Here is a 20,348-nt window from a genome sequence, read left to right as displayed (position 1 = left end):
ATCTTTGACCAATGTAAACGCACTGCTAACTCGCCCTTATTTAGTTTATGTTCCACCTAAAACAGCTACATTTGTTTTTAAATTTGCAATTTAAATACATTTAATTAAGGGTCAAGGAAGCTAACAACTATGAGCCAAAAGAGATAGAAGAGCTGGCCAAACTGTGTAGCTTGTTCTCTCATTGTCAAAGTGGAGTTCCTCAAGGTTCGGTTCTATACCCCAAGAACTTCAAACATAGTAAATGGGCGACAGGAGCTCAGTCGGCAGAGCGTCGGCTGGCTGTTTCAAACCAGCTCTTGACATAAACATCATTGATTGAGCGGTCAGACCCACAGATTCCAGCTCCTGCAGATGAATACTGTTGTTGTGTCCTTGGCCAAGAAACCCACCTTGTCCCTGCGTATGAATGTGTGTGTGAATGTGTGAATGGGTGAGTGGTTCCTTGATGTAAAGGGCTTTCAGTGTCTTGAATGTGGAAAAGCGCTATATAAAAATGTGATCGTTTACCATTTACTAGCCAGGGTTGTCAAAAAATCAATACTTAAATAGAAAGGAAAAATGAATAAATGGAAACTTGGTTGGTCTTGTTATAATCCACCCATCGCTCAAACGTGGACAGTAGCCAGTGTTATTACCCACACCACTCAAAAGCTTCTCTTATCCACCCAACCACCTACATGACCTGTCAGATCCTTCAGTGGCATGGCTTGGCTCACCTGTCTTTAACAAACTGATATTTTTGGTTTGAAAATGTTTGACTGGCAGAAATCAGATGAGAAAATGTATTAGTTTGAAACCCGCCTTCAGACTTCTGTCCAGGAATACACTCAAATATAGCCTTATACATGGCACTTTAGGAACGAGCCTGGTTTTACAGCATGTGTCAGATTGCATTTAGAGTCTGTTCTTAGCTTTAAAATCTCATGTATACGATATTTTTTAAAGCCGCTGTTGCTGATTTTTTTATTTTCTTAATGATTTTCAGAGCTTTTAACCATGTTATAGTTGTTTACTTCTCATTTACCTGCTTGAAGTTGTATTTGAAGTGATTTGTGCATCTTTAATTGCTTATTTTTAAGACACCATATTGCAGATCAATCCTCACCGGCACACGCCCTCTGCTCTGTATTTTCTTCGTTCTCCAATTTTACTTTCTTAATCGAGCATACCCGTAGGATTCGACAGTGTCGTGTAGTCATTTTGGTACAAATGAAAAAAAAAAAAAAAAACGTTTGTTGTTAGTTTGATCTGCAGCAATCTTGTTTCTTTTATTAAGTCGTTTTAGATTAATATTGCAGCTGTCCAAATTATAACACAATGCTCCACGGGTGTCATAGATTCAAGTTATACAGCAGACACATACAAAAGGTCTTCTTTAAAAAATAAAAAAATATATAGTTAATTTTAAACAGTTTGCAGAGGCCCAAAGGTATTGCTCACTTATCTTATGCATTTCCTAATTAGTCACTATGGTGAAATTAAAAGCACTTTTCACAACTCTGAGAGATCAGAGCGAAGGCTTGCCGTGATGGTAAACAACAGCTAGCATGCAAAAAGCACACTTCCTAATTATGGAACAATAAAACACTTTCTAATTAGGTGCTGACAGCCCCGTGCAGACATATTTTGACCTCAGAAGCTACTTATACAATATCTGTTTACTAGGGAAAGGCACATTTTGCTCAAATACATGGGAAAAAAATTGGGAACAGGGCCTTTGAGGATAGATGAATGAGCACCACCAGCACTCATCAAGGAGAGGCTTTAATAGCATTGCTTGATAAAAGCTTTCAAATCTGTACAGCAGCTCGATGTTCAAGAACTAGTTTGTGTACATGTGGCCATGAAAGAAATAAAACATATTTTGTGGTTGGCTAAGTGCCTAATTCAGGAGTACATCAACATTTTTATGATTAAATAATATTTTATACAAAAGATTTAAAGTAAATTAAAACTGGTTGTGAAAAACAGCTCCGGATAAAAGTATTTTCTGCAGGTTGATCATGCAGGTTCACTTTAAGACAGGTTCACCTAAAGGACAAAGCCCAGAGCCATAAACAAAGTAATGTGGTCTACTCCATTCAGTGTAGTGAAGAGTGCAGTGAGCGTTACACTGGAGAAACTAAACACCTACTCCATATGAGGATGTACCAACACCAGCACAAGAGCTCCTCTGAACCATCTCAAAGACACTAACCACTCCTTTGAAGATAGTGAAGTTTAGATCTTAGCCAGAGAAAAGGAATGGTTTGAGAGGAGAGTTAAAGAAGCTATTTTTGTTAGGAAAGACAGTGCAGAAATGGAGGCCTGAGACATAATCTCTCACTCTCTTAAGGCTGAAACTGGAGACAATAGCTGTTTACAGTTTCAGTGTGGTTAGCCCCTCCCTTCAGATAGATATAAGGCAGTGTCCACCAGTAATCTGGCCAGAACTAAAGAAGCGGCTTGGATGAACAGCAAAACGTCTTCACTCCTACAACAATTTGTCCAGTTGACAAATTTAATTTTGTATTTTGCTATGGATTGGACCTAGACGACTGAGGGATTACATAGACATCATCAAGTACTTACATTAATGTGAAGCACTTCAGTCAGCTTAAGTTGTTTCTAAATGTAATATATAAATACATTGATTTAAGGATCAAGGAATCTTAGCAACTATGGGCAAAAGGAGGTAGAAAAACTTGCAAAACTGTGTAGCTTGTTCTCTCAGTGTCAAAGTGGAGTTCCTCAAGGTTCTGTTCTATACCCCAAGAATTTCAAACATATTATTAGCCAGGATTGTCAAAAAATCAATACCACATATTAACTAGTACTATAAACTGTATCACTGTTAACCTTTTCAGAAGTTGAAATGCCAAAATTAAATAAACAATAACTAATCTATGTTGAAAACTATATTAACCTTTTAGAGTAGTTGTGGTACAAAAGCCTGGGGTCATGACAAGTGCATCAATTTACCTTATGTTCTTAAAAACAGTTGTCTTTTTTACATTGTGTGATTAAATTTGGTAGCAGAAATCAGATTTTTAGACATCAAAATTTGAAATGTCATTATCTTAACAACACAGGCTGTGTCCGAATGCCCACCCTAGACACGACCTATCTTTCGCTACATAACCCTGCACTCTTTAGCAGACCATAGACACAAACTTAATTTCAGTCGTAAATAATGATCAAATTGGACTGATTGGACTAATAATAAGCATCCACCAAGTTTTTTTTTTATTATTAAGCAGGATCTCGTGTAAACAAACTGGAATATTGAGCTTTCTGTCTAAAATGCAGAGATTATTTTAACAGCTTGAGCTAAAGTATGCGGCTGGCAACTTGGATCAACAGTGCCAAAAAATCAGCACTTCTATCAGCTTTCATTCAGTCGTGTTGTGTCCAGTTAAAGACCCATTGCCGTGCTGTCATTTCCCCAACTCTCGCAGTGCATTGTGGTCTATATTGGATGGTCTAGTGACAAGCGCTGGACACTACTTTTCAAGGTGCATTGTGGGGAATTTTGAGTGCATTACTTTTTCACCAACTGGCCAATCGGACACCTCTAAAAATGAGTGACCTCTAAATAGTGCTCTAACTAGGGAATAGTGCAGACATTCGGACACAGTCGCAGTCCACTATAATTTTTTTTTTAATGATGCATTATTTGTCTTTTATCAGTTATTCCTTTCCAAACCAAAATCAATACTGTTTTTATTCAGTATTCCAGTTTTATATCTGTCATAAGTGCATTCTCTCATCTCTACTTCGCCCTCTCATTTCAAACCAGCTTTCAAATGGATGTCCTCTGTTTCTTTCTCTCAGGCTGCTGTGGAGCTGCACGAGAGAGCTTTTTCTGTTGATAATAACACAGAAGAGAATGGCGTTATTTGTTTGTCAGAGCGCCTCGACTCCTTTTGCTTGTATCAGGACAGGAGTAAGGTCACTGCGCTTTTGTGTCCGTGCCTCTCCAAACGAATTACAGCACACTTCAGATAATAAGAGAAGATGGAAGACTTCAAGACAACACGTGCCAATGTCTTCACTGTATGTGGGTGGAAAGAGAGTCCAGGAAAAACGGAAGTACAACTAATAGTAACGTGAGTAGTACTGGTAAAGCCAAATTACTGCAAACTCTACAAAGATGGGTAACACTCTGTGAAAGTAACATTTACAGTACATGCACTTGATTTGATTGCGATGTTACAAGATATTTTCTCATTTTTATTCTAATTTAGAGCGCTGGACCTGTGTCATCTCCTAGTTAAACATGAAGGAAGTGTTTAACTAGGTGGTTAAGTGTCTTGCCCAAGGACAACCTGTGGATCCAACCGCTCAACCAAAGATGTTTATGTCGAGAGCGGGATTCAAACTGGCAACCTTCGGATCAATGGAAAACACTACCAAAGTTCAACTCCATAAGGACAAATAGTGGCACTTATTCAGCTTTGCTTTGGTGACTCTCCAAGTGGCAAGATTTTATCATTTTTATTTGGTTTTCAGAGCATCAGATCTGTTACAAATACCAAATGATGAGCACTGTAAATGAAACTGTACAGTAAATGTACATTAATGACAGTAGCTCAGTTGGTAGAGTTTGCCCATTGAGGTTGATGGTTTGGTGTCCTTCTAGGTCACATGTGTCAAACTCAAGGCCCGCGGACCAAATATGGCCCCCCACGTCATCCTATGTGGCCCCCAACAGCGTAAATTAAAAGATATGATGGTCTCAAACTGTAATTTTATCCGGAAACATGCAGTTACATAGTCATATTTTTTTACATCTAGGCAAATTTAGTAATTGTAACTTGAATAAGTAATAAATACAGAAATAGTCAATTAACAAGTTTAAAAAGTAGTTAGACTTAGTAGTAGTAGGTAGTAGGAGAGGAGGAGACATTTTGCTGATGTGGTTGCTCATTGAAAATTAGTTTGATGACCCTGTTCTATGCGATTAAAACCTAGTAGTAAAGTCATGGTAACAGTAGTTCTAGGTGATTAAAAACTAATAGTAGAATGTTGGTGTTAGTAGGTAGCCCAGTACTAGCTGCTGTGGTGGCAATAGCAGTGTAGTACTAGTATTTGTAACAGTAACATGCTGTTGTAAAGTGAAATAGGTAGTCAGATTTCAAGAAAAAAAAAAACTCAGAGGAGGAGGAGGACTAAAACAGGGACATCTGTGGAGGGATCTGTGGAAGGACGACAGAGGAGTTTTCAGGCTCCGATTGAAAAGCGGAGGAGGGTGTTGGAGTTACATGGACAGTGATTCCAACTCAGCTCTGTGACGTTCTTCCAAAGTTTTAAAAGTTTAGCTCTATAAGGACAAATAGTGGCACTTACTCAGCTTTGCTTTGGTGACTCTCCAAGTGGCAAGATTTTATCATTTTTATTTGGTTTCACAGCATCAGACCTGCTACAAATACCAAATGATGAGCACTGAACATCTTCAATGAAACTGTTCGGTAAATGTACATTAACGACAGTAGCTCAGTGGGTAGAGTTTGCCCACTGAGGTTGATGGTTCATATTCCACTCTCGCCATAAATCCCATTGTTAGTGCGGTCAGATCCACTGACCCACTGGTTGCCGGTGCTGTTCCAGCTCACCCAGGTGAATGCTGATGATAAAATTGGACTTGACCAGCCCTTAACAAGGACTAGAACAGGACTGAAACAAGCCCACATCAGAACTAAAACTGTCTTAATCATCAGAGAATGTGTGAATAATGTGTGAAGTGTAAATGCACCTGTACTTATGAGCTGGTATTCAATCCATATGAATTAGAAATGTTGAAATGTAGATTCAACTTTGAGATAATTGATAACCCGGGAATCACACCAACAAACTAACTTACTTACTAACTAACTAAAATGTATTCAGACAAAATTGTGTTTATTCTAAATCCACATAATATTCTACTATATTACACGATTTTACTTCATTAAAATTATTCATGCTTTTATTTCATCATGGCTTGATTACTGTAATTACCTGATTTAATGAGACAGCTCATAATAGACTCCAAACTCTGCTGCTGGGCTTTTAACAGGAACCCCCACAATGTCCCACATCACTCCCTCTCTATCTATCCCTCCACATCGTTCTGGTTCTGTCGCCCTTCACACCAATCCAGTTCTATTGGATTGATGTGAACGGATGCCCCTTCCCCCCCACTACATCCTGGACCTTTTAACTCCTTACTCCTCTGGACGCAGCCTCCGCTCCTCCAGTCAGAACCTGCTCGTGGTCCCAAAAAAACAGGTTTAAAACTCAGGGGGACCAGCTCTCCCCTTTCTCTCCATGTGGCCAATTCTGTGGATTCTTTTCAAAAGCAGCTGAAGACACTCCTGTTTACAAAAGCTTGTGGTTGACTGCGTCAATGACCCTGTTTGACTTATTGTTGTGTATTTGGTGTAGCTGCTCTCCATAAAGCACTTTGTGATTTTTATCTATGAAAAGAGCTATATAAATAAAGTTTACCTACTTAAGCCCTAGTCTGTGTTTTTCTGTGTACATTCGTACAGGAAAAGCAATGTCAGTAAACTACCTGTTTTTACAGACTTTATTCCAGAAATAAACACAGAAACAAGACATCATGTTGCTTGTTTGTTTTTGAGCAGAATACACCTGCACTGCACGTCACACGATGGGGTAGAGTGTTTCTTACCATGTTGATGCAATCGAAGATCAAAATGACATCCACATGACCAGAATTCTTATGAAACAGTCGTAGTCTCTCCTTTAATATGGTCACATCCATCCAGACTTTACAAATTTTGCACCAAAAGTACTCAAACTCTTCTGTAGAGGCTCCATGCTGCTGGTTCTCGATTGCCACCACAACAGGGTTGTACTTCTGCATCACTTCTTTACTGCAGTTTTATGTATTTCATCTTTTAATGATAGAAAAAACAATAACTGGATTACAGTACGGTCCGTTGCAAATGAATATGATTCAATTAGTCTGTATCTGGACATAAAATGGGCCGTGGAGAGAAGAATCACTATTAGCTTCAATGAATAAACAAAAACCCGGCCAATTTACAGACAGGACTAGAACCACCTGAGGAGCTTTGAGTTTGAGGAATTACAGCAGGTAAAATTCAGGGGGAATTTTTGCAGACATTTTACAGACACAGGCGATTTGCACAGGACTAGAAACACAGATACAATGTGCATTAGGATCCTGGGTAACTAAACCTGTGGAATAGAGCTTTACTTACTATTAAGCCTATAGAATTCCATATCTTGATTAAACAAAACTTTGTCTTTCTTTCCCGTTAGACTTTTATTGGTTTAACACAGGTGCGTCAGGCCCATCCATCCTCTCAGACGTCTCATTAGATTCCTGAAAGCAATCAGAGTGTATCTTTAATTAACCATCATAGTCCTGCCTCTGCACCATTAAAGCCAACCCCGTATCTGCACCCAGAATCCCATTAGGATACACATAATTAAAAATGCAAATGGACTCTCCGGTAATTACACATTTAGTGACATGATACCGCCTCGTTGTTTCTCCATGTATCTGTGAACACGTGTGGGTTTGATAGCATGAAAATGACTAATGGGAAAGATAGATTATAAAATAGGGCTAAAGATGACACTGAGGTAGAGTCTGAGGTGCTGTGCGACTGTAAAACTGCAGATGAATGGCAGAGATGAGAGGGTTGGGTTCGTGAGGTTGAGTGCTCCATCGAGTGTAATATGTCTTTGGAAAATTGCCTAATGCTTCAACGAAAATGCTCCGATATGGCTCTTTAATATGGCCTTTATTAATCCAGGCAGCCTCAGCGGAATGTCGCACAAGTTATATACTCAGATGACAGGGAATTTAAATCCATGGGAAAGTTATTATAAACGCAACCAATTTGGATTATGTAAAACTTATGCTGCAAGATACGTCGCTACTTCATTCATGTCAGCTCATTTCGTACAACAGAGGACTAAAATGTGTCCTTGAGTACAAAAGTTAATAGTTGTCATGAAGTATTTTTACTACGCCTGCTGTAATAGTAATAAGGATTTCTTTCATGTGGGTTCTCATTATGTAATTAATGCATTCTTGTTTAAATGTTCACAAGTTATATCAAAACTGGGGCTACATCCATCACTAAACGTGGACCAGACCAGGACTAAACCAAGACAAGCACAGGATCGGATCGAGTCTATATCAGGACTAAACTGGATTCAAACCAGGACCAAACAAGTACCAAACCAGGACCAAACCAAGTCAATTCACGCTAACTTTGCAGATAATGAAAAAAAACAAAAACAAAAAAACCAAACAATTTCTCCAAAGAACTAACAGTACAAAAGTGCTCCTTATGTGCATTGAGGGGTCTATTCCTTGGTTTACATCAGATGCCCTTACATGTGTAGCCCTCTTTCATTACTACAACAAAGGGACACTTCTAAAATCAGATGTAGCTTTTGCCTGGATTATTTCAATAAACAAATAAATGCAAAATAAATAGTCAACTAAACTAACTATGTACTTTCCAATTTAACCACAGACCCAAAGAAGTTCACAGGAGCTGATGACATTGATCCAAAACTTGTATTACTTCTGTTATTTCTATTACTAGCTGCTCCTTACATAATTCAGCTTCTATTACATATTTTTAATGTATCAATTTAAGTGGTGTTATACCAGAATTATGGGAAATGGCTCATGTTTTGTCTTTACATAAGAGAGGGACAACAAAAAATGTGTATGATTTCTGGCCAATATCTAAATGACATTATCCTGCAAAAGTTTTAGAAAAGTTAGTTATCAATCAAGTAACTTTTTTTTTTTTTTTTTTTTTTTAATAAACGGTCCATTTTGAAGTCTTATCATTCGGGTTTCAGAAGGTCATAGTACAGTCACTGCAACCACACAAGGTTTAAATGACATTTTCACAGCCCTTGATGACAAATAACATTGTGTAGCTCTGTTTATTGATTTAACTAAAGCTTTTGATTCTGTGGATCATGGAGTCATCTTAGAGCGTCTGAAGCATTTTGGATTTGACAATTGGTTCCAAAATTATCTTTTAAACAGAACCCAGACAGTAGAAGCCAGTGAGTTTTAATCACTTTTTGTAACTTTAAGTAAAGGAATGCCCCAAGGTTCAATTTTGGGCCCACTGCTTTTTACTATATTTATTAATTCCATCAGTTTCAATTTAAGAGAAAGCCACATACATGTAAATGCAGATGATGCTGTTTTGTATTCAAGTGCTCCCTCTGCTGATCAGGCACTTTCAAAACTGCAGCAAGATTTGAAGGAAATCCTAAATTTCCTCATAAATCTTATCAAAACTGAGACGGGAAGGAGGGCTTGTATTTGCTTTTCTTCACAAAAATGGAATATACTCCAAGGAAAAGCAAAACCTGATACTTTGGTGACACAATCGCAATTTTATAATCTGCTAAGGAACTTTTATTTACACACCTGTGCCTGTTTTTAATGTTTTATAGGCCTACTTATTTATTTTGTCTGTTTTTTGTTTGTATAGTTTTTTTGAACAGGGTACCCATAAAAAGGAGAGCCCAAGTGGTGACCCCGGTCGCAGTAAGAATGCCTGTATTTCAGTGTATATTTGAGCAATGAAAATACCTGCACAATAAACGTATCATCAATCAAAGGGATCGTATCTATGTCAGCTCTGAAGTGTCCACATTAACCTGCGTTGTTGCATGACGCTACGGGTTAGCATCTCCTCAGAACAGCTAATTAGCACAACACTAATATTAGGAGAAACAAGTAAATGACATGCCACTCTCCTTTATCACTAACGGCCGATAATTAGTTTTTTTTTTTAATACGCTGCAGAAAGTCACACGTAATTAGCCTCCTGTCTTCAACTTCAGATGGAAAAAGTTCAGACTGAAGATAATTAAAAATAAAGTTCATTTTGTATTAAGCGTACAGTTGACATGACAACTATGAAACATGATTTGTGAATTAGCTTTGAAAATAGAATGTGGCATTAAAGCAAATGGTAAAAATATCAACATGCAACAAGTTTATTCATTATAAAATTGTATTAGCTTTAAAAGAGACTCACTTTTTAGAAGAGCAGTGATACACCAGATGCCCTTCTCATCATTATGTGTTGACGACTAATTGTAAAGAAACACGTCAAAAGAATAGGTGGATTTAATTTAATTAATTAATTATTTTTTTTTACTAAAGATATAATTTTTAGAATATAGACTCTGAAAACCTGGGCTGAGCGACATCGCAACAAAGATCGATTGATAAATATTGAGTAAAGTGAGTGATACAGACTCCACTCCTCTGGGTTCACATCAAAACATTTATTTTTAACATTGAGCTGGAGGAGGACAGGTCAGAATTCTATGGTGTAATTTGCTGATTAAAGGGCAATATTACTCTATTTTCTGATCTATGTTGTAATGTTGTTTCCTCATCACAAACAACACCCGAACAGTGGGATACTCTCAGGCAAGGCACGTTTATTTGTATAGCACAATTCGTACACAAGGTAATTCAAAGTGCTTTACAGAATAAGAAAGACATTAAAATCACAATACAACAAATCAAAACATAAATTGTCACAAATAATCATCATAAAATTAGCATTACATGAGAAAAGTACAGAGTAAAAACATTTCAGTCATATACACAGCTAAACAGAACCATTTTGAGCCTGGATTTAAACATTGTCAAAGTAGAGGCCTGTTTCACATCTTCAGGAAGACTGGTCCAGGTTTTAGCTGAAAAAACTGAAACACTGATTCTTCCTGTTTAGTCCTGACTCTGGGACCAGCAGGAGGCCGGTCCCTGAAGTCCTCAGAGTGTGAGATGGTTCATGTGGCTCTAACATGTGGGAGATGTTCTTTGGTGCTGGTCCATGGAGAGACTTGTTCACACAGAGCTGCTTTAAAGTCTATTCTCTGAGCCACAGGAGCCAGAGACCTGAGCCACAGGACACATGTGTGAAGTACTTCCTGGTTCTAGTCAGGACCTGAGCAGCAGTGTTCTGGATGTACTGTAGCTGTCTTAAGGCTCGTTTGGAGAGGCCAGTGAGCAGGACGTTACAGTAGCCTAACCCACTGAAGAGAAATGCATGGATAAGTCTCTCCAAGTCTGGTTTTGACAGTATACCTTTGATTTTTGCCGTGTTTTTTAGATAGTAAAAAAGCTGCAGATGTTCTTGATTTGATGTGGCTGTTAAAGTTCAAGTCTGAGTCCATTATTACCACTAGATTTCTAGCCTGATTTGAAAGTTTTAGAGAGAGAGAGAGATTGGAGGTGACACTTTCTGTATGTTTCTGTGGCCAAAGATGATGACTTCAGTCTTGTCTGAGTTTAGCAGAAGAAAGTTGTTTTGCCTCCACACACTGATCTGTTGGATGCAGTGAGTGAATCCACTGGTCCATGTTCACCTGCTGCAGTGAGACATAGATCTGAGTGTCATCTGCAGAGTTGTGGTAGGACACATCATTGCTGTGTATTAACTGGCCTAAAGGCAGCATGTAGAGATTAAACAACAGGCAATTCAAGCAGTGGACCAGCACTGAACCGCTCGTACAGCAGGGGTCCACTCGTACAGCAGTTGTGCTGCCAAACTATCAGACACATAATGAGGATAATGGGCCACTAGATAAAGAACAGCCTTATGTTGTTTTGATTAGATGCAGAGATGAGTCTCTTGAGAGTACAGCTTTTGGTCATTGTCGCCTGAATCTATTCAAAACTTAGGTCTAAATATTATTTCAAGAAAACACTGCTAATTTAAGCATTCCTACACTTAGCACAGGACAGACTGTTAACAGATATATGTGTCTATGATTTAAACGTATTTAATAGACCTACTTTTTAGCGTATAGACATCAGCACAATGCATCCTCCTATTGTCCAATTAAAATATAACATTTTACAGAGCATTTTGAGCTTTAGAGATGTAGACAGACTAATAAAGTGTTACTCAAACATGTGTGAATGAAACAAAACACAACTCCGGGTGTGTTTTTGATGAGATAATAATGTTAAAGCTCAAAATAGTCAATTTTGTCTAAAACAGGGCCTTTAACTATCAGATTGCAGATTTGTTGAACTGGTTTATAATGAATATCTCTGTAATTATGGTCTTATCCACATGAAACAAAAGTTTAAAGTCATTTCTGTCAGTAAATAAATACAAGTTAATAGCCTGAGATAGTGGTGCCATTATTCAAGGACATGGATTTTAAGCCATATGGCAAGTCTGTGGAGCCAATCCCAAACAAATAATAAGTCAAAGTTTGTTTCTACTTTAGATATTTCAAGCTTTACAAAACACTGAATCTCCCACAGTTATACAGACCCCTGCTCTTCCTCTGAAATCACGACATTATCAAATCGTAGAACATGACTGCAGCCTGTTGATGACTTTAGTTACCTCCCAATGGCAAACGTATACATTTACATTAATAAGAATAAAAATCGAGACTCTAAATCATGATATAAACATTTATTGCTCACCCCAAGTAATTTCAAATCCCGCTCTCGACATACACATCATCATTCAGATCTCAGCGGTGCGATTCCAGCTCCCACAGATAAAGGATGAAGGACACAACAACAGCTGTCCTTGGGCAAGACGCTTACCCCTAACCCTCACCCCCAGTGTCTGCGTACACTGGTTTGTGAATGGGTGAGTGGTTCCTTGATATAAAGAGCTTCGAGTGCCTTGAAATTTGAAAAGCGCTGAATAAAAACATGACCATTTACCATAATTTAAAACCCACGAGCGCAACATATCAGGAGCAAAAACAGAAGGATCATTGCTGATGGTTTATTATGCATTTGTTTTGCGTTTAAATCAAACTTTGACCACCAGCTTCAGCTTCCAGTGCTGTATAATCTCAAACTGATAATGCACCTCTCCGCGGACCTTTGAGTCGTCCTGTATTCCTCCTGTACTTATTTATATGCAAATAACTGTTCAGTCCCTGAGCAGTGCCAACATTTACAGGGTGTTAGTGCTGCTAATCTGACCCCATCATTGGTTATTCTGCTAATTCATTCCATGCAAATGGGAAATGACACTGGTGCTGAGGAAGAGAAGTGCAAAGGGAGAGTGGGGCGGTTTCCATAACAACATTTTACTATCATCAATTTTTTAGCTTTTTTTTTTGTCTTTTGCTCAGACATCTCTCGACAAAACGTTTGCCACAACACAAACAGGCGTGGACTGAAGTGAACCAGTTACAGTGTACGATATGGTTCTAAAAGGCGTTTCAACTGTCAGTATAGTGGTAAGAGGTCTGCTTGCTTCCATGGAGATGTTATTGCTTGGGCTACATGGTCCGCAGTATGGCATTAAATGTGGTATTTATTCAAAAATCCATTGATAAACATTGGGGCATCACCTGCTTGCCTTTGTGGAGATGGAGAACTGTGGAACGTACAAGTCAAAGCAGTTTTTAACATCCCCGCGGTGACAAACAGGTGAAAAGTTGCATAGTGCAGCTTTAATAAAACAATGCATACACTTATTCTTGACATTTCTTTGACCTAATATCGTTTTCAGTTACCCCAAAGCTGATTAAACCGCACCACTTTTGTTGACTCGTGATTGGTTAAAACGTTCAAATCTTATTCATAAATTGTCCTACTCTTCCCAGTTCTTCATCTTTTCAATTCACTCCTTCAGCCTGAAGTTTTCCCCCAAATGAAATCTTAAATTTTAATAGCAGACTTTTCAATTTTAACACCGCTTCAGAGGTAGACAAATGAAACTGTGCGGTCGGTAACCTTGGAGCGAAGCGCGAACCTCCTCCTTCTCCTGAAATGGGATCTGACATGTTCAAAAGTATTCCTGACAAAATGACTGATGCAAAGGAAAGAAATCGGAAAGAGGGAATGTTTGAACGATGGCGGCGTTCCAAAGTGTGTTCGTATTGTTTGCGCGGAGTCGGTGAAGGGAAAGGTAATCCTAAACTGAAACGTGCTGTACAGTGTGGAGGGACCATTTAGTTGTCAGAACATGTGTAAGTTGGATCGCTGCCAGTTCTACGGCCTTGGACTCACGGCTCAGTTTGAATAAAAGGTTTTCACTTGGAGACGGGGGCCACAACACAACACACAAACATCAAAGACCGATATATGAAAGTCATGTCATTTTTATCAGTGTTTTGCTTGATGTTGCTTGTATGTTTCATTCTATTGTAAATGTTGCTTGAATTGTTACGCTTGTTGTTTAGCGTGTTGTTAAGCGTTGACTGTTTTAAAAGTGCTTTATCAGTACGTTTTGAATGACTGATAGAAAGCAGCCAATCAGGGCACGTTTCTCTATTCATACTGATAATATACGTCACACAAACTTGATTCTGTATAAACTCGTCTTGGGTTTAAAGGGCGCATATTACGCTATTTTCTATGTTATAATGTTGTTTCCTCGTCACAAACAGACCTGGAGTTGTGTTTTACTTCATTCGCGCATGTTTAACGCACAAACCCTGCATATTTCAGCTGAGTTCTTCCTTGTTCCACCTTGTGATGTCATCATGTAGTGATACAGGAAGTGCTCCAATGTGTTTTTAAACTCCACACACCTTCACTAGAATCATTTGGATCATTTCATCCTTGGAATTTTCAATCTCTACTGAACTGTGTGAATGAAACAAAACACAACTCCAGGTCTGTTTTTGATGAGATAACAACATTATAACATGACTTAAAGCTCAAAAGAGTCAGTTTTGTGTTATATAGGACCTTTAATTCCAGATTTGGACAGTGAATTTGCATGTTCTATCTGTGAGGAAACAGAGAGTCACCACAAATGCAAACATTTTGGACAAATATAACACAGCAACCAATCAGAGCAGACTACAGATAATATATGCCATACAAAACATCGCTGTGTACAAACTAAATGGCTCAGTTGAAGATTTGTACAGTGAATTTGCATGTTCTCCTAGTTCTTGGTATTTGAAGGATGCGTCAGATTTACATAACAAATGATGCCTTGGCTGACATGTCACAGAGGAGCTCACCTCACAGCAAGAAGGTCCTTTAGTTTCCAACCAAAACAGGAAATAAATGAATCCTCTAACTGTTTGAACTAAACCTAGCTTAAGATCCAGAACCAATTTTACATGATCCTGGTATTTTTATTTCGCTATTGTGTCTGTAAATCAATATATGAACATTAATAACAGACAAATGAGCCACAATCTGTAGTATTCATCATTTAGTAAATCTATAGTAATATGCAATACCTTCATACTCTTTTTTCCATGCTGAGTGCTGTCTGCATCTCATTTTTAACCCTCCCATTGACGTAAATCTGGAAGAAAGAACTGATCACTGAGAAAGAAACTGGCTGAGTGATGGTGGTCCACCCCGCTTCACTTTTCCATCTGAAAAAGTTGCTCTAAAGCTGTACACATGCCCAAAATTACTGCGTGGGAATACTATAGCAAAGTGCCAAAGGATTTGTGACAGCTACGAACAAGTAGAATAGACCGAGGTGTGGAAATCGAGTGCTGCAGCTTTAAACGAGACTTTTATTTACACATGCAAAAACGATTTAGCACTTTTTCCTTTTACCTGTAATGTCATGAAACCTGCTCCCTCAAGTCACGAGTGTATTACTGTTATAAATCTAAACATAAGACCTGGGGGGACAGAGCCGTCTCCACCCTCCTATAATGTTGTTACCTCCTCAAAAACATACATGGAGGGGAGGGAGGGAGGAGAGAGGAGGAGAAGGGGAGGAGGTGAGAGAGGGAGGAAGGGAACGAGGGAGGAGAGAGAGAGAGGGAGTAGGGGAGGAGATGGGGTAGAAAGAGGAGGGGAGGAGGGAGAGGAGAATTAGAAACAGAAGGAGGGGGGCAGGAGAGGAGGAGGGAGAGAGAGGAAGAAGATGAGGTGTTTGTTTCATTACTCTGTCTACATCTCCAAAGCTCAAAATGCTCTGTTCCACCTTGTGATGTCATGAAGTGAAAGTTTGTAAGTTAACATCTACCTTTTACCTTTAGTTCAGTAGAGATTGGTAATTCCAGGGCTGAAATCAGAGGTGCCCAAACTTTTTTCATCTCAAAACATATTCGAAGCGTAGGTCCACAGATCAGTGCAGTGCGATGCTTTTTACACAGCTTTGACTGAGCCGCTGTTTATTAATAAGTCTTGAAACACTTTTTCAGGTCTGTATCACACTGCAATGTGATGTTTGAAGATCTAGTGGTAGAAATAGTTTAATTTTCTGTAAAAAGTGCTGCTTATGATCAAGTGGGCCGGTCCAGCAGGAGGCTTGATGGCCAATAAAAACTGGTCTGAGGGCCGCATTTGGCCCCCAGGCCGTAGTTTGGACACCCCTGGCTTAAATCATCGTAATGATTCTAGTGAAGGTGTATAGAGTTTAAAACACAATGGAGCACTTCCTGTATTACCAAATGATGACATCACAAGGTGGAACAGTGGAGTGTTTTCTGTTGGAGTTTGAGAGAAGAACTCAGCCTAAATATGCAGGATTTGTGTGTTAAACATGTGTGAATAAAACAAAACACAACTCCAGGTCTGTTTGTGATGAGGAAACAACATTAGACAAACAGCACAGATCAGAAAATAGCATAATACGGGCCTTTCTAAATTTAATCCTGTTTGGTGCAGTAGTCACAGAGGTGTGATCCCACGCCTCTCTAATGGTTTGGCCCTGTCTCACTCACAGTTGATGTCTACGATCCAACACAGAGACACAAGGACCGTACAAACAGCCTGGACCTGCTTCAGATGTACCTCACTGAGCCTCTGGGAACAGCTAAAGTCTACTCAAATATTTGCACTGTCAGATGTGGCTGGGGTGTCACTGGCCCCGCATCACAGAACTGAATCTAAACTGAAAATAGGACGTTGGATTTTGGAGCAGAGGTGGAGGAGCTGTGAATGGAAGTTGGCAGATTTTTATTTGTTCTGTGTTTTTTTCCTGATTTTTCATTTAGCGATCCAAGTGGAGTGACAAGTTGTTGAATGCAGTGGGATATGAAGAGATGGACTGGACCCTGGGAATTTAAACTCAAAGAAACTGAAATAATCCCAGGTTTTCAGTTTTTATCAATCAAACTGGATGTCAGCATTTTACAACCAGCGGTGGAAGAAGACGTACTCAATTTTGTTAAGTGAAAGTACAGATTCCAGAGCCAGAAATACTCAAGTAAAAGTAAAAACATCACATGAAAAAATCTATTTCAGTAAAAGTATTAAAGTACCTGTTAAAAATGTACTTAAAGCGTAAAATGTAAAAGTATTTCACGTAGATTTTGAGGTGGCTTCACATGTAGAGATTTTGATACAGATTTGTTTTGAATTTTGTTCAACAGAAACAATTGAAGTGGTAGTTTTTATTTGTATAATACTTCAAATGTGTTAAAGGGCCATATTACGCTATTACACCACTCTGTTCCACCTTGTGATGTCATGAGGTAATACAGGAAGTGCTCCATTGTGTTTTTAAACTCCATACACCTTCCCTAGAATCATTTGGATGATTCAGCTCTGGAATTGCCAGTCTCTACTGAACAAAAGGTAAAAGTTAGATGTTAACTTGAAAACTACCACTTTATGACATCACAAGGTGGAACAGAGCATTTTAAGCTTTGGCGATGTGGGCAGACTGATAATGCAGCGTTACTCAAACATGTGTGAATGAAACAAAACACAACTCCAATATGTTTTTGAAGCGGTAACAGCTTTATAAGATGACTTAAAGCTACAAGAGTCAGTTTTGTGAAATAAAAAAAATAAAAAAAACTTTCATTTTTCAGTCCAGCTCAAAAATGTAGTACAGTAGAAAGTACAGATATTGCTCTCAAATGTAGTGAAGTAAAAGTGAAAAGAATCAACTTTAAATCTACTTAAGTAAAGTACAGATACCTCAAATGTGTACAGTACAGTGCTTTGCAATTTTACTTCATTACATTCCACCACTGATTATAATCATGAAAACCAGTCCACTCAAAAATGATCATGTTTTCTATGTAAAACTCATTTTTGACACAGTTCATTTGGTGTCCACTGTTGGGCTTCGAGTGACATCATTTATTGGCCAATCCCGTTTAATACAGATGAGGGTAGATGCGATGAATATAGTGAAAATGCAGATTTGTGCTGTGGTGCAGTATAGAGTAAAGTAGAGTAAAGGATCAGCTCCAACATTTTTAAATTTACCTTTTAGATCTTTCTTTAAAAAGTACAATGTAATCAATCAGGGAAACTCTCTTGTCTCCGTCTGGGTGTATGACATCATAATATATACACTCTGGTGACCACCCGTGTCTGTGTAAATCTCACTTTTTCTACAGTTCATTTGTCATTGATAAAAGGTGGAACATTCTCTAAAAAAGTGGGACGAGGGACAGGTTCTGAAGATGCAGTACTTATCACTTACTTACAGTACTTACCACTTTAACAATGTGCCCGAGTGGCTTTGAAGGATGGGTCAAATGCAGAGGACAAATTCACATAGTCTCTGGATTCTCAGGCAAATGCTGTAGTTGTAGTCTTTTATGGCACATAGTGAGGTCAAAGCAGTAATAAAATGCAGTAAATATGTAATAACTCAATGTCTTACTCAGTTTAGAACAGCTTTAAAGGTCCACTATGTAACTTTTCTTACTGTAACGTGGACAAGTACTGCCATCTGGGTAGTTTGTTAGTGCAATTTGTTGTTTAGACAGACTGAGATCCTGTATTGTACTGATAGAGAAGGTTCATATTATTCATGTGAAATACTCTAGTGACATCTAGTGGTCATGAAATGTACTGCTCCATAAAAGTGAACAGTGAAAGTGCTCTGAGGACAGATGGAGCTGTTGGTGTGTTTGCCCTCTAAACAAGTATGTATTAAGGCCATTAATATATAAAAAAAAACGTGTTGTTACAATATTAAAGATAGTTATAAATGTGCATAGATAATTCAAAATGTTTTCTGTTAGTTCAACATCAAACTATTTTCAAGTTTTCATGTCTCACACTACTCTAAATGTTTAAAGAGATTATATTACACTAGTCTCTGATCTATGCTATAATGTTTCTTCATCTAAAACACACCTGGAACCTGTTCATCTTTCAGACTAAAACACTCTGTTCCACCTTGTGATGTCATCATGTGGTAATACAGGAAGTGCTCCCCAGTGTTTTTTTAAACTCCATACACCTTCACTAGAATCATTTGGACGATTTCAGCCCTGGAATTGACAAACTTTACTGAACTATAGGTAAAAAGTAGCTGTTAACTTGAAAACTAGTTAAGATGAGTTACTAAAACATGTGTGAATGAAACAAAACACAGCTCCAAGTGTGTTTTTGATGAGGTAACAACATTATAACATGTAAAGCTCACAATAGTCAGTTTTGTGTAATACAGGACCTTTAAACGTGACTATTATCCCTGTGCATTACCTACATGTGAACAGCAGGTGGCACCAATGTTACACTTGAACTTTCTCCCTCTTTAGCTTTGCCAATTTGAGGAAGGTAAACTTGACCTGGATTGAATGGCGTAAATCAACTATATGAGCCTTTCACTACAATGCAAAAAACATACAGGAAAAGACTGTGTGGTTTTAAAATCAGTTTTTGACATAAATCTGTTCCTCCATTTATCCATCCGTCTATTTTCTTTCATTTTATCCCGGGCCAGGTCGCAGAGGCAGCAGGGATGCCCTTTCCCTTTCCACACACACTCCTCCTCCTCCAGCTCTTCTCTAAGCATCCCGAGGCATTCCCAGACCAGCCATGAGACATAGTCCTGGGTCTCCTCCCGGTGGGACGTGCCCAGACAGTTACACAGATATTAACCATAAACCAGGTCAACAAATCTGGACTCTGACTATTAAACAGCAAATTCCTGTCCTCCAGCCCAATTTTAAACTATGGGGATTTTAAAATATGACTGCAGTCTAATGCCAGGATTGTGGGGCAGATAAACTCGTCCCGTGAGTGTGTCTCTCACCGCTGGGGCAGCTCTCTCACCCCTGGGGCAGTACTCTGGCAGAATTGGAGCGAGGCTGGGTCCCTCTTGTCTTTGATCTGGCCACACAGCACTCAGGCTCTGTTGGCTTTAGATTAGATAAACTGGAGTTGAATAATGAGTCTTCAGACTGTCACAGAGACTTGGGGGACAGGACTTATCAGACTGTACGGGAATAGAGGGGGGTTTGTTTTAACAGAGTGGTCATTAAACACACGGTAATAATGTGAACTGCACCTCTGGCATTACACGATAATCAGGTACATGCAAAAAATGTGATTTCAATTCAACATTAGGCTTATTTTCTTGGAATCCAGAGTGAAGTCTCTCATTTCAGTGACATGTCTGAAATAAGGAGCTCTCTTCTCTTACTGACTCTGCAGAGCTCCA

Source organism: Periophthalmus magnuspinnatus, chromosome 11 (assembly GCF_009829125.3).
Source record: "Periophthalmus magnuspinnatus isolate fPerMag1 chromosome 11, fPerMag1.2.pri, whole genome shotgun sequence".
Lineage (NCBI taxonomy): Eukaryota > Metazoa > Chordata > Actinopteri > Gobiiformes > Gobiidae > Periophthalmus > Periophthalmus magnuspinnatus.
Note: the sequence above shows the minus strand (reverse complement) of the source record.